The sequence below is a fragment of the Halichoerus grypus genome, chromosome 3 (genome assembly GCF_964656455.1).
Source record: "Halichoerus grypus chromosome 3, mHalGry1.hap1.1, whole genome shotgun sequence".
NCBI lineage: Eukaryota > Metazoa > Chordata > Mammalia > Carnivora > Phocidae > Halichoerus > Halichoerus grypus.
In genome coordinates, this window is record NC_135714.1 from 181970545 (window position 1) to 181985763 (window position 15219).

A 15219-nucleotide genomic window follows, 5' to 3' on the forward strand; every position below is an offset into this window, starting at 1 on the left:
AACTGATCCATTTACACAATAAGAGAATTTCCTTCATGCACAAAGTGTTCCATAGCAATTTGTGGCCTCACAGAATGCCATTTATAGTCCCTGCGGTGGCAGGAAAATTAGGGGGCAGAGTGATTATTAGTCTAATCGCAGAGCTGAAAGATGCATTGGTCATACTGGTCTACTTTGCCTTTCATGCCTGCAGGGACTGCTCTACTTGGTTTTCAGCATTGAAGGAACAAAGTGGAAAGAGCCCATCAGTTTCTCTCTTAGATATTATCTTTCAGCTTGAATCCTCATCTGCTGCTAACTAGAGTCTAGGGTCTGAAGTCATTACCCAGAACAATGCTCCATCTTCATTGAAAAAAAAAAAAAAATCTCTTAAATCCTTCGTTGGAGAGTCAACCTGAGCTCAGGAAGCTGGATCTCAATGAAAATGAAATCCCAAAGAAGCCCTGACTATTTTGCACAAAGCCTCCCCATCATCTTTCTAAACTGTTCATTTAAATGTTGTACTTTATTCTTGCTGAATACTTGGATGGTTCCCAATTTGCAGTTTGCAAAGAAGAAATAAACATGATCTTCCTGTCTGGATTGCAAGGAGAGGTATTCATAGCAGGATCTCCCTTTGTTGTGCTCAGCTAATTGCTAATTATGTAGTGATGGATGTAAATCACGCAGTTGGTATTTCAGGCTCACAGTCCCCCAATCCATTTCTTCTACTTAAAGGAGAAAGGCTGAAATAGTAGGCGATTACCAACCATATCTTTATGCATGAAAATAAAGTCTAACTGGGTGGAATAACCCTTTGGAAGAGCAGAAGAGGCTTGGGGAAGGAAGATACCAGAGGTGGGTCCCACTCAGACTCTGCCCTGATTTTACAGCAGAGGATTATGGGGAAAATGTGCTGTGAGTCTCAGTCAACATGGAAGGAGGAATGGGTGCTCCAACAACCCTAGTCTCCAAATGTTTTGTTCAGAGAGGAAGAAATGTAGTACTAGCAATGTTGTGGGGAGCAAAGGCAAAAACGAAATGAGATAAAATTAAATTTCCTTATAACCTGCAGCCCATGGACAAATACTTGAGGCAAGTGGAGTATAACCTTCCTCCAGGAAACTCCCAACTGTCTTCATGCTTTGCTAGAGGGACAAACAACCTTAGTTTGACAATAGCTAGTCCTCCTGAACCTGTGAGTCTTCTTTAGCATATGAAAGTCATTTTGGAAACTTCCCTCTGTCTTTACTTGCCCCAACTCCAAAGTATATAATCAGTTGCTCCTCACAACCCCAGTGCAGCTCTTTGTGCCACTGGTCCTATCCCGGTGCTTTAATAAAACCACCTTTTTGCACCAAAGACGTCTCAAGGATTCTTTCTGGGCCGTTGGTTCCAAACCCTACCACTTCACACCACGTCAGTAATACTATGCCTTTGAAATACGTGTTGAATTTTAAGCTTTTTTCACTACCTCCTTGAATTGTCTAATGACAAGATTATTGAGGGAGTCGTGTTGTTAACTCCATTTTGTACAGATCACATTAAAAACCTGCGATGCCTGGGTGGCTCAATCAGTTAAGCATCTGCCTTCGGCTCAGGTCATGATCCCAGGGTCCTGGGATCGAGCCCCGCGTCGGGCTTCTTGTTCAGCGGGGAGCCTGCTTCTCCCCCTGCTGCTCCCCCTGCTTGTGCTCTCTCTCTGCCTCTCTTTCTCTGACAAATAAATAAATAAAATCTGAAAATAAACCAAAAAACAAAAAACAAGAAAAGCTAATGATGCAACTAAGTCACCCTGCTAGCTGATGGTAATGGAGGCAGATCCCAACATCACATTTGTCATCTGTCTCGTGCTGCTATGGCCACAGCCAGGTGACTATGTTCCTTAGCATTATTTTTATGGGATTTGGAATTTGGGTTTGTAGGTTCATTTTGAATGGGGAGGTTTTTATTTATGACTTGTTTTTCTTCCTTTCTAGTGTGTCCTTGATGCTGAGAAAGTAAATATTAGCTCAGAATAGGAAAGTAAAATATCTGCCCTGCTAATTATCACTCTAGGATAACAGAGAACCAATAAAGCCAACTGCAAAGTTAAGAGGGACCAATATTTCTCCCAAGGACACCCTGACATTGTAAAATGTCACAACAACCCCAGGTTGTAAGCCATCTTTCTTTCACTTGTTTCCTAAAATCATAGATTGTCTAAAACTTTGTGGTATGTAATTATATCAGCAAGAACGAACTTTCCACTTTTGCCTGAAAGATGAGTCAGTTTGCAGCCTCATTGACCAATCCAGGCACAGAGGTTCAGATCAAGGGTTTCTACACACATTTCACGTTAACTTAACTCTGCAGTTTCCAAGAAAATAAGACCCTGAGTCTACTTCCTGGTGCCAACCGTCTATACACAGTCCTGCTTAACGCTGAGCCTATCTCAACACTGGTTCATTGCACAGAAAGATACATTTCATACCTGCCAGGATGGCTATCCTCAAAAGCATGGCAAATAGCAAGTGTCGGTGAGGATGGGGAGAAATTGTAGTCCTCGTGCATTGCTAGCGGGAATGTAAAATCATGCAGCTGCTGGGAAAACAGCTTGGCAGTTCTTCAAAAAGCTCAAGGCAAAATTACCATATGGCCCAGCAGTTCCACTTCTGCATATATGCCCAAAAGGATGGAAAGCAGGCACTCAAACAGGTATTTGTATACCAGTGTTCGTAGGAGCATTACTCCTGATAGCCAAAATGTGGAAACAACCCAAGTGTCCATCGATCAATAATGAAAAAACAAAATGTGATATATACATACAATGGAATATCATTGAGCCTGAAAAAGGAAAGAAATTCTGAGACATGTCACAACATGGATGAACCTTGAGGACATTATGCTAAGTAAAACAAGGCAGTCCCAGAAGGATAGATACTGAATGATCCCACTTATATGAGATCCTAGAGTAGTCACAGAGACAGAAAGTAGGAGAGTGGTTGCCAGGGACTAGGACGGGTGTTGGGGGGGAAGTAGGGAGAGGAGGAGTTAATTTTGAAGAGATATGGAGTTTCAGTTGTGCAAAATGAAGAGTTGTGGGAATGAATGGATGGTGGGGATGGTTGTACAAAATGTGAATGGACCTAATGCCATATTTTTCCCTTTTGTTTGGTGAGATACTCACCATTATTCTGGGATGCTGCCACCTCATAGCGATAAGACAATAAACCTGACTTTATCAGACTATGTTGGTCCCTGGTGAACTTTGGTTGATGGGACTATGAAAGTAGTCACTCTTCTCTGTCTGGGAAACCAGATCTTATTATAATGGACTTTGGGGAATACTGGCACGCAGTGACCTTGGGAGATATTGCAGATCTGTTCACTGAGACAGAGGGAAAACTAAATTCAGGCCCCAGTTGAGGACTAGTTTATTCTCCCCTCTCCCAGGGCCCCGAGTGTCCATAAGCCATGGCTCCAGGCAGAGAGTCTGGGCAGCAATGTGTTCAGCATCATTTCAAGAACAGAGGAGCCCGGGATGCCTGGGTGGCTCAGTGGGTTAAGCGTTTGCCTTTGGCTCAGGTCATGATCCTGGGGTCCTGGGATCGAGCCCCGCATCGGGCTCCCTGCCCAGTGGGGATCTTGCTTCTTCCTCTGCCTGCTGCTCCCCCTGCTTGTGCTCTCTCTCTCTCTGTCTGACAAATAAATAAATAAAATCTTAAAAAAAAAAAAAAGAACAGAGGAGCCCACACTCATCCCTGTGCTCTCCATCCACCTGGCTGCAGGCCCATCTAGGGAAAGCACTGCTCATCCTTGTCATTCTGAAATGGTGACTCTTCAGGCAACACCGCTGGCTTCCTGACCCCGATCCCAGCTGGGCTTCAGCCTCTGACTCCCACTATTCCGAAGTCCTGTTTTGCTTCTGGTCCACAAAGATATCTATCTTGTTTTTTTCATATTGACTACACCTATTTGGTTATGTCTCATTGCTGTTGGATTTTTTTTCATTGCTGTTGGTTTTGATCAGGGGTTGAGGATGAGAAATAGGGAATATGGCAAAGCATGAAGATACTGTGTCCAAGAAGTTCTGGTTCAAAAACTTTAACAACACTGAGCTCTAAAAGACTAGGGAGCCTCTCAGCCATAGAATTTAAAATGAAAATACTACTAGGGCACCTGGTGGCTCAGTGGATTAAGTGTTCAACTCTTGGTTTCGGCTCAGGTCATGATCTCAGGGTCCTGAGATGGAGCCTCGTGTCAGGCTTGGTGCTCAGCACAGAGTCTGCTTGTCCCTCTCCCTCTGCTTCTCCCCACACTCTCTTTCTCATAAATAAATAAAATCTTTGGAAAAAGAAGAAAATGAAAATACTATTAAGCTATCAAATAGGTGCAAAACCATCTATAAAATAGGTGCAAAAACAATGTTCTGATTTTCTAAAATGAAGACTACTTTGTTTTTTCGGGGGCGGGAAGAATATCAACCCTCAAATTCTTTCCATTTTCTTTGCTGTCTCCACTTTCCTGGTTTCACCAATGAGGTGACCCAATATGGCGCCACCACAGTGGGTAAGTATATACAGGTCTTGTATAATAGTACCCTAATCCTGGTAATTGGTGAGATGATCAATTTGAGGAATAGTGACTTTGGCCTGGAGGACAATAAATAGTGTTAATTTTTGGATTTTACAGTAAGGACCGCCAACTAAAATCATGAGCAACCAATAACATGATTAACAATTGCATACAGAGTCTTAAATAACTCTTCCAATGCCAAGCTTCAATTCTGGTCTACTTTGGTCAGCTGTACCTTTGATGGAAAACAAACAAACAAGCTCAATTGTTCTTAGAGCCTACCTCGGCAAAACTGTGAAGTTAGCAAAGTTACTTTATGGTGCTTTTCCTTTTTCTTACACAATTCCTTTTTCTTTCTTTGGGTATCTCTCCTATGTCTTGTTCATGTAGACCCTTGGAAAGAAACAGGCACAGTGTAAGGGAAAGGCACTAGATGGGGAGTTCAACACATTGGACTTTAGTTCCAGTTCAGCCAACAGTTAGCGCTGTGACCTTGGATGGCATCTCTGGGTCTCAATTTAACTTATCTAATAAATTTCAGGAAAAGGAGTAGTTGCACCAGTAAGATCTCTTTTGGGTGCACATTTCAGTGGTTTTAGGATATATCATTCCCACTAGTATGTTAGCTGATAAAGAGTCATTTTTCTCTCAGACACTTAACAGGGAAATCTTGGAAACCAGAAAATGTTCAAATCCTTAAATTTTTAACGATGATAATTTCAGGCACCATGGTTTTTCTGTGGCAATCTTTCAAGACACCCTTAAATCACACACCCAAAAATGATTTATTGATTTGAAAATCCAGAGTGGGGAAAGAAAGGGAAACATGATTTTTAATTTGCTAGCTTAATTACTTCCACCAATTTGAAATGTTGACTGTGTGTCAGACACCGATGTGATCCCTTTCTCTTTGAAAAAAAGTGCATTCTGTGTCACTCTCCATTTTTCCTCCATTTTCCTCTTGTGTTTATTTATGATGTTCACGATATACATTGCTTGTAGTTAAATTTACGTTGCTAAATAATACCGTTGTAAATTAGGTACCGCCATTCCCTGGTCTTGTTTAGATCTCATCGGTGGAGCTCTATTAACGCGGAGATATTTTCAGTCACAGATAAATTGCTCTGTGCAATATGCATTTCAGTAATTTTCTGATTTAGACATGTGGTTGGTAATGGGCATAATAATTCAGGAAGGGTGAGTTGAAGGGAGGGAATATCCTGAAAGGCTTGTATCTTTAGCAACATCCCCAAAGAGTCACTATTTTCCACTACATGGTGTCTTTGTATATTTGAATAAATAAAAGTTAATTATCTTTATAAAACAGTATTAGAGATAGTGTCAGCGATTTTGTTCTCTTTGTATATTCTGCTGTCAGTTTGAATTCAGATTGGCTTGGCAAGGAGTTTTGCCCCAGGGGTCCATTTTAGTAGTGGCATTTCTGATTTGTCATAATTTACTGGAATACATGAACTATTAAAACTGGGATTTCAGAGGCCAACTCTTGGAAGAAAGGCATTGATGGTTGGATTTGTGGCTTGATTTCTGCTTGTGGTCTCTCAAGTCTTCGTTTTTTCATAAAGTCTTTCCTGGTAATTTCCTTTGTGTTTATATATATATTTTTTCCATCTTTTTCAAGAGTATGAGCGTCTTGATGGAGAGACTTAGTTTACTTAAAGGATCCAATCCCAGTATGCACAATTAGTATGTGCATAGCAGATTAAATAGACTTTTCTATCTAAACCCAGAAACACAGTACTTGTCCAAAGAATAACACACACACACACACACACACACACACACACACACCCCTGAGAAGTGGTTTATTGATTGGTTGCTTTGTTTTCAAAATGCCAAACAAATGGTCTGAATGATTTTTTCCCATTATTGAATTTATATATGTGTATGTGGGGGTAGGGAGGTAGGCATTTAATCAACTATCCTGACAGGTTGCTTTTGCCTTCTGAAAACAGTTTTAAATAAATAAAAAAAAAAACCCCACCTGGATCTATTAACTGATATGAAATTGCTTTAACCCCATGCACTGCATAAAATGTGGTATGTGTGTGTGTTTTCACATGCACACAATATTGAAATTATAAGAGGGAAAAGAACTTGACCATTGTTTTTTAAGGTGCTTTTCTCTCTTTTGAAAAAAATAAAATAGTCATACATGTTATGAAAAGTAAACACTATAGAAAATAATAAAATAACCAAAAAACTCATTTTCTTTAACCCCCTGGAACTACTTTCCAGAAAAAATAAGTATTAACTCTCCTTGTACAGCCTTCCAGAGATGTTTAATGGATGCACACACACATACACACATTCTATAGACTGTTCATTGCTTGAATGTTGACAATAATGAACATCTTTTCATATCAGCAAATGTACTTCTATCTTTTTCATTTTAATGGCTGTAAAGTAGTTCCTGGTAATGTATCAAATTTAAACAGTCTCATATTATTTTAAATCTAATACTTGCTATTATGAACAAAGCCATGTATGAACATCCATAACCTTGCACACTTCCATAAAGTATATTTATTTTAAATTTTGGTAGATACTGTTAAAAGAGAATGCCAATTTACATTTCCACCAATAGTATTTGAAAGTGTTGGTTTCCTTATATCCTTACCAATGCTGAGTTTTATCAAGATTTAAAATTTTTTGCCAATCTGATATGGAATTTGATGTCTCTACTGTTTTGAGATGTCTTTCTTTAATCATGAACTATGTCGAATGCATTTTTTATATTTATTGGCCACTTATATTTCTTTGGTCTATGAGCTTCCTGTTCATACTTTTTACCCATTTTAATTCTTGTCTTATGGATTTGTAAGAGTTTTTGTATATAATAAGGAAATTAGTCCACCGTGATATTCATTTGTTCATTATTAAAGAACTATTTATTGAGTGGCTATTGTGTTGCAGACATTAGAGATAGTGCAATGAACAAAATAAATACAATCCTTGCTCTCATCGAACTTACATTTATTGGGAAGAGACAAAAAATAAACAAGGTAAATAAGCAATGTAGATAGTATGTAGGCTAAGTGAGAAGATGTGGTGAGAGCTTGAGAAAGGTCTCTTGTGATTGCTTCTATTCTCTCAGCAAGGTAGAAGACAACATCATTTACTGAAGGTGAGGGTCAGGGGGATGTTGGAGGTTTGAGGAGAGAGGACAAGGCATGAAATAGTTGCATATGACAGAGGGAGAGGAAATGGACTAGGGACATGGAGAATGATTACCCTGAAACACCAGGAAAATGATGTGATTAGTCTTGAGTGTAATGTGACACCAGTCACCACATTTAGGTGTTGTTGTTGCTGTTGTTGGAGTCAAGTTCAACTGCACAGCTACACATGGGGAGTTAGTGGAAAGAGGGATCTTGCCACATGTATTTTGGTATAGGTACTATACAAAATACCACAAGTGGGTGGTTTAAACGGAAATTTATTTTCTCCCAGTTCTGGGGGTTAGAAGTCCAAGATGAAGATGCCAGCAGGTTGGTTTTTCGTGAGACCTCTGTCTTTGACTTGCAGATAGCCACCTTCTCTCTGTACCCCACATAGCCTTACCTCTGTGCACATGCATCCCTGGTATCTTGTCCTCTTCTTTTGAGGACACAAATTCTATTGGATTAGGACCCCACCCTTATGACCTCTTTAACCTTAATTATCTCTGTAATATAGTCACATTAATATATATATCATTATATATTATATATATACAGATGCAAGGGAATGAGTATAATGATGAAACATGGAATTTAAGGTAAGTAAAAAGGGAATTAAAAACTATAGGTGAGTAAAAGACAGTAAGCCTAATGTTCCTCCTTATCTCTGTAGTAAAAGTCAAGGAAATGTTGGAGGTGGGAAACTAGAGAGAGCCAGGTGGAAATAAAGGAACAGGTAGTAAAAGAGCATAATGCCTGTTATTGGACCGTGGAGGGGTTGCAGTTATTGGTAATGAGATGTTTGACCATGGGAGAGTCAGGAGCTGGGATAAGGTGAAGGACAAGATGGTTGGAGGAAAAGAGGTCAAAGAACGCAGATGTCAGAAGGTTACAAGGATCACCTCTGCATATGTTGAAATCACAAAGAATTATGACAAGCATAGTGTTAAAAAGAGGAAAAGAAGCCAACTGGGACCTCAAAAGTCTTTGGGAAATGGAGGGAGGTGGTCTGGGCCAATGAATGACTGTGACAAAGAGGGTCAGTTTTAGGACATGAGTTCTGAAGTTGGGGAGAAATAACCAGTCATGACAATGAGAGGCAGGAGGACACCCGCCTGATTTCCAGGTCTAGAGATTAAGAAGGGGAAGAGGGAAAACAGATGCCCCTGGACAGGGCTGAGAGGAAGCGCTGTGCTCAAGGTCAACCAGGTTGTAGTGAGAGCAGGAAGTTGATTGAAATACTCAGAGAAAAAACTAAGCGTATCGGAGCTCTGCATTTGACTGACAGCATGGTGGGACAGTTTTAGGAATTAGGGATGGGTGAGGAGTGGGGCCAGAAATGGGAATGAAGGTTTAGGTAATGAGGGAAATCTGGGCTTCTTGAGGTGATCCAGATAAATGGGGTTAAAGATAATAATGGAAATTAGTGTTAATGATATCAAAGAGGTTAAAGGGGGTGAAGCTCTGAGAGTGGGGCAAGGGGGTGTGGGGGACTGAAACTGGGAAAAGGGAACTTTGTCATGAGCATAAAAAGTTTTAGGGTAACTTTTAACTCCTGCTGTTAGGAATGTTGAGGCCAGGTGAAGGGTGGTCATATACAATACTCAGATTGCTTTTGATTTTATTAATATATATTTATATTACAAATATTTGCCAAAGTTTTTATGTGGTCAAATTTATCAATATTTTTTCCGCTATGGCTTTTAGTAATTTTTATGCTTGGGAATATCTTTCCTATTTCAAAATCATAATTTTTTTTGAGAAAAACATTTAAAACTGTTTTATTTTACTATTTTTGTTATTTTTCATTTGGAGTCTGTTTTGGATTAATGAGTATGTAGGTATCTGGATTTTTGTTCTTTTCTACATGTCCAGCTTAACACTCCAACACCATTCATCAAAGAGTCTATCCTTTTTCTATGTTTTGAAATATCCTCAGTTGCCTTTTGAATGTTTACTTATTGTGGATTCACACCTTTTCCCTCTCAGTTCTTAACCAAGACTGGGACTATTTTTCAGTTCATAGCCTTTTTAAAGCTTCTGTGTTCTAAGCCTTCAGCCTCCTGGCTTGAAACAAAAATCTGAAAACAAACGTCTTCTACCTTCAAAATCCAGTTGTATCCTTGATCATGAAACATCTTGGATAGTTGGCTTGCACCTGGTGCTGGGACATTCATGCGGATGCTGCCATCTGTGTTTTGGGGGAAAGGTGTGAAATAGCTCCTAAAGAAAAGCCCTCTCCATCAGTGTGTTCTTTCCTAATGACTTGATTTTGACCAACAGACTTTTTCCAGAAGAATATTAGAATGCAGAGCCATGGGAAAAATGGAATATGATATTTATAGTCCATTTACAGAATGGCAACCCCAATAGGTGTTTCTATTTTGAAGTCATATTGGAGGCATTGTTGTAGTAAACCAGGGGACATCCAGATCAAGGAGCATTACCTGTTGCAAACCCACACACTACCCTTAGTTTTGCTTGTTTCTTATATTTAAATTCCTCTCACTTCTTCAATCCTTAAGTATTGCCTTAAACTTATAAAACTTTTAATTCTGAAGCAGAGGGCAGAACACTAAACGGCATTGTCCTAGAGAAATGAGTAATGGTCCTACATCACTGACACCTGCAATCCGTCCTGTCAGATGGAAGCCCTGCTCCCCATTCCCTTCCCACGCTCTTGTTCATCCTGTATGCTCCAGAGAGTCATTGTGGTCTTCCTGCCTCCAGCTCTCTCGCTTCTAAGCCGTGGTCTGGATGGCCTCCCCAGTTCTCTCTCCAGTATGCAAGTGAGAGCAGGTGGCTCCCTGCTGAGGAAGTTCTCCTGACTCTCCACTGGCTGGAGCCTGGCACCTCTAACCTACAGTTTTAGCTGGATCTCCTGCCATTCCCCTCCAGACACCCCACTGTTGATCTCTATCTGGCTCCATGTTGTCACATGCCAAGTCTTGTTTACAGAGGTCCCCAGGCCTGGTGATATAATCTTCCCAAACCAGGGAGATATGGCCAGATCTTGTAAGGCTTAGCTCAAATGTCACCATCTCTGTGGAGTCCTCCCTCTGACAGAATCCATCACTTTCTCAGTATTCCTATAGAACTGAGTTTATATCATTATGAAAACAGTGTTCGCGGTTTTTTAGGGGGTTGATTCCGACACTGGTTCTGGCGCTGGACTGGGATGCTTTGTCGGTGGAACCATATTGAACCAGCAGAGCTGTCCTCTGCTAAGCACATGCACCATCTCGTGTTATCCTCCGCACAATCCTGTGTGGCAGACGTTTTTATAATCTTCGTTTTCAGATAAGAAATGGAGCCTTAAAAAGATTAAGTAATTAACTTGCACACCATTTGGATATTCACTCAGTATATCCTGTGCCTGGGACTCAATCCCTTTGTGGGACTCCGGAGCTTCTGAATGAATGAAAGAGCTGCGTGCCACCCGGTGACTTCTTGCAGCAAAATTTCCTTGTGTGGGAGGTCCATATGGCACCAAGAGCTTCTTACAGTCTGTGTGACCTTGGGCGAGTTACCAGATATCTTTGAGTCTTTGGGCTTACATCTGTAAAACTAAGATAATGAACTGCTTAACTACCTCACAGGGCTTTTGAGAGGATTAAAGAAAATAATGTATGCAAAAGACATAAAGGCCGCCAGAATAAGTTAGTAAGAGATACTTTGTCTTCTCTTTTCCCTCCTCACCTGTTCCATGAAGACAATGGATTGTCCTCAGAGGCCTATCTGGCTGCTCTGACCAGAGAGGAAACCAAGCAGGAGCTCCAGAGATAAATATCCAATGGGATGGCAGGTGGAGGCAGAATTATCTATCGCTTGTACCATTTCCACAAAGATCCCAAATAAATAATGATCTTAAATATACCATATCATTGCTTTTATCTCCTATATGCATTTTGGGGGGAGGGATGACCTCATAGAGTGCCCTAGAAAGGGGGAAGCAACCAGAAATTATCTCTTGCTTCTCCTAAAGGGACTATCATTTCTTGCCACAAGTTCTCACAGTGTGCACACTGGCTTCCAAGTTCAAGAGAAAAACAGCCCCTTAGAGATTCTTTTCTTTTGCTTTTTTGGCACCACTAACACCATGATCAAATGACTTCAATGTTCTGTGTTCTGGCGATAAGACTGCAGTTCTTGTGGCTGGTGAAAGGAGATGGGGGAGGAAAGGTGGTTCAGCACTTTTGGAGTGTGGTTTTATAGAACTCTGTGTCTTTATCTCGTTCAACTCTCAGATATGAAGTATATGTTTAACACCTAAGACATGTGAGGAACTAGGGCATTCGGGTGAGAACAGTCCCTGGAGCGTTCTAAGCTCTTCTAGACTAGTGGTGAGGCAAACAGGTAAAACATGGCAGCTACCTTGGATGGTTGGTAATTTGAGATGGGTAAACATGGAGTGTCAAGGGAGTGCAAGAAAAGATGCCTAGCCCGTCTGGGAATCCATGAATGGGTTGGTAGTGGGCAGAAGCTGCCAGAGAAGGTATCCCGGGGTCAAGTCTTGGAAGGTGACCAGTTAGCCAGACTGAGAAGGAACACATGGTCTTTCTTATCCTAAGAGTCAAACCTGCTTTTGGAAAGTCTTTCCTGAGTACTTAATCCCGTTACAAGTTCCACAGACAGTATTTAATTTCATTTTCACACTAACCTTGTGAGATACATATTTTAGAAATAAAGAACTAAAGAGATTTTGGGCCAATTTTTCTAACGTTCTACTGCTAGTCAAGGGAGTGGTTGGGATTTGAATCCAGGTCAGACTTTGAAATATTTGGTCTTTTATCGGGCCAACCTAATTTTACATAGTTCCCAGTAATATTTGCATTCACCACAGAGCAATTCTATTGATCACCAAGACATCATAGAATCTTAAGATTGAACTGAGATATAATTTACATATGAATGTTTTGGGGACTTATTTGAAAAGAACAAGAAAGGAATCTTTCTGTGTGTGATTCGAGGTTGTAGCGATGTAAACGGCATCCGTGAGAATATGACTATTTTGGCCAAAAAGTGTATATGGATTAGGTCTGAAAAATAATGCAAAGCATATGCCATTATCAGAGTTGACTTTTTGTTATTTTAATTCTGTGCCCTATGCTATGAATCTAAACCAAGTTAGGCGTATCTGTGTGTATGTGCACTTAAATTAAAATTTCAATTAAGTGTAAAAAATTGGATTAAGATCCATGTGACCCCCTTTTTTTTTCTGTCACATCACTCAAACTTCATAATACCCCTGTGAATGTCCCTGTTACTTGTTATTGGTAAGGTGGGTAGCATCTTCACTTTATAGACGAGGAACTGTGGTTCCGTAACTCACTCAAAGTCTTAGCTGAGGGCAGTGGTGAAATTATCATGAGGACACAGCAGTTTCAGAAGCACAAGCAAATTTATGAGCCAGGCACTTGCTTGGAATTTTCACCCAATTTCTATTTAATTTCTAGAATAGCCCTGGAATGTAGGTGTCTCCCCTACTTTTGGAAATGGGAAAACTGAAGCTGAGAGATGCAATAGGACCATGGGAAGAGTGTAACATGGCTGGGTTCGCATGTGAGCCCCATTTTCCAAAGCCACACATCGTCCTGCACATTCCTGTGAGCTACCTATATTTTCCAGCTGTATCCCGACAGCATAGTGTCCATCACACTGGGGGTGTTCTTTTATGCCCTCTTTTGCGGTATGCCTAAGTGATCACAGACTGTGTCCTTCGGTGACTAGCAAGGAAGGCAACAGGAATATTAACAGTAGTGGAGGGGAGTTGGTCCACTGCTACGGGAGAAGGTAAGGCCATGGGAGTGAAATACTACCAAATAAAAGCTCATCTGGAAAAAAGAAGTAGCAAAAGTATTATTGCAAATGTATCTGAGTTCTATCCTCAGAGTCCATAAGCATGGCGTTCAAGTGCTTCTCTGGGCCCCCAACTGCCTTTATAGAAGGGCTCTGACTTTGCCCTTACCCCCAACATCCTTAAACAAAACACCCTTGCCCATTGTCTGACTTTGCAAGAATTGCAAGGTCTCTCCAAATAATATCTAGACTAGCGCCCCAATACAAAATACCTTTCCTTATTTATTTATTGAGATGCCATTTGTCATAGATGACTCTCCGCTACCGGATCACATTGGCTTTGATTGGATTCTCAGTTTTGCAGCAAAGTTGATTAAATAGTTATTCTGCACAAGAGAGGACATTATGAACTTTCCATCAGATGGCAGAGAAAACCCGCTGTCGTGTGACGGTCTCCACACCCAAGGGTTCTGGTCCTGGGTTCCGGTTCTGCCCACCAATCACTGTCTGTATGAACCAGGCTACTGAGCATCTTACCCTGGACATCTGTAAGTCTAAGACATTCTCTGGATCTGTCTATGGCCTAATTGTGTCCTTATGGGATATTCAGGAATGTGTGGGAGTGTATGGGGTCATCAAAATGATTGAGGGGATGCCACTGGCATTTAGCCCTTAGAGACGAGGGATGATAAATGCTATGCAATGCGGGGGTCAGTCTCCTGCCACAAGAACACATATTCTGACCAAGATTGGAACTGTCTCTCCATTGAGAAACACGGATTGAAATCCTCCCCAGTTTTTGTGTTCTCTAATTTTAAGACAGTGACTGAGAGGCAAATTACAGTTCTGTTAACTTCGACAAAGTCAACAAGCAAGGATGTTAAATGTAGGCTAGCTACTGGCAAAATGCCTTCCAACAAGCAGAAACAACAACAACAAAATGGGAGTATTCATTATTAGTGCTCTTTGCAATGCACGCTGGCAAAGAAGTTGCTAAAATACCATTCATTACTGTAGCACATTTTCTATTAATTACCGTAGACGGTTTCTAAGGCAATAGCTCGAATGCCACATGGAACATTAATTCTGCTAATGAATTCAGTGACTGTATGTTCCCAAGCTTCTTACCATGATCTTAGCTTCATACCACTTTGGATCCTATGAAAAAGTGCCCAAGACTTGGTAAACTTGCCTTTATACCACTGAGCTTCTTTCATAACAGGAGAGCTATATATGCTCCAGACTTAGTGCTGCCTAATGATTTCATGTTGCCATTAAAGCTAATTGTCAATAAGGATAATGAAAATGACTCTGAGACATTTTAGTAATTTGAGTCATCATAAGCCTCTTGGTAAAAAGATGCTAGTTGAAGACACATGAAAAAGTGCTCCACATCGCTCGGCATCAGGGAAATCCAAATGAAAACCTCAATGAGATACCACCTCACACCAGTCAGAATGGCTGAAATTAACAAGTCAGGAAACGACAGATGTTGGTGGGGATGTGGAGAAAGGGGAACCCTCCTATACTGTTGGTGGGAACGCAAGCTGGTGCAGCCACTCTGGAAAACAGTATGGAGGTTCCTCAAAAAGTTGAAAATAGAGCTACCATACAACCCAGCAATTGCACTACTGGGTATTTACCCCAAAGATACAAATGTAGTGAACTGAAGGGGTATGTGCACCCCAATGTTTATAGCAGCAAT